This window comes from Octopus bimaculoides, chromosome 4, assembly GCF_001194135.2.
Source record: "Octopus bimaculoides isolate UCB-OBI-ISO-001 chromosome 4, ASM119413v2, whole genome shotgun sequence".
NCBI lineage: Eukaryota > Metazoa > Mollusca > Cephalopoda > Octopoda > Octopodidae > Octopus > Octopus bimaculoides.
The window spans coordinates 140,341,186-140,342,432 of NC_068984.1; positions in this window are offsets into that span (position 1 = coordinate 140,341,186).

The window sequence follows — 1,247 nt, forward strand, 5'->3', positions numbered from 1 at the left end:
TCTCTCTCTCTCTCTCTCTCTCTCTCTCTCTCTCTCTCTCTCTCTCTCTCTCTTCTGTCTAGTTTCCTTTCTTTTCTAATTCTTCCGTTCACCGTTTTCCTCTCTCTCTTTGTCTCCCTCCCTCACTCTTATTCTGTCTCTCTCTCCCTTGTATTCCTCATTTCGTCTGTTTCTCTCCCTATTTGTTTTGTTATCCAAACACTTCTATTTTCCCCTCTTCTTTCACTCTCACTTCTTCCTTCTCGCTTTCCCTCCTACTCTCCCTCCCACTCTCCCTTTCTCTATCAGTCCCTCCTCCTTCCACCACCAATAAAATATCTTTTCCCTCCATCCTTACATCTAATGATGCAACATTTATTTCTCACTAACGCAGAACGCATTCGCCTCTCTATATATATATGTTCGGTGTTAGCTTGATGGCGAAGACTTAATCTCAACCGTGCCCATCCCACCAATTTATATAACAAGGACAACATTGTCCAATGAGTCCCTTTTTTAAGACAATCTAGTTTGATTCTATAGAGCTGCTATTTCTAGCGGTATACCTACACAAGAGTGCCCCTCACCTGAAATTTGCTTCCTCGTAACTTACTGAAAAACAGATATTTTTTAATAAAATTTTCCACAGATACGTTTCAGATGGTGTAGACAACAATTATATTGGAATTTGATGTGGAAAATAAAGGGGGGGGGGAGTAATACATACACTTCCTCAAAACGTATGAGGAAAAAAAATCAAAAAAAGTCAAGGTGCGTGAAATACTCAAGTGATTCTCTCTCTCTCTCCCATCTCAATCAAATTCCGACATAATCGTAATCTACATTATCTGAAATGTATTTTCAAACAAAATTAATTTAAAATATTCAGTTTTCAGAATTATATATATATATATATAATACAAAGAATATATATACATGTATACACACACATATGTACATACTTACATCTACATGTGTATATATATGCATATCAGGGTACAGGACGTTAGACCAATGAACTACAGACAACGGAACGAACACAGGAAAACGGAAAGCCACTTGGAATATTCCTTCATCAGCTGTCTCTATTCTAACCTGACGTTTCGAAGATAAAACAGAACGTACTCTAGAATAGTCTCTTCCTGAGTAGTGGATCAACCCACTACACAGAGGATTCCAAGGTGGCAAACACAAACCAAGACAGGAAAAATTGGACAGTGAAAACAACATTCAAAAGCCGTACGGCCAAACGCCAATCTGAGGTAGAA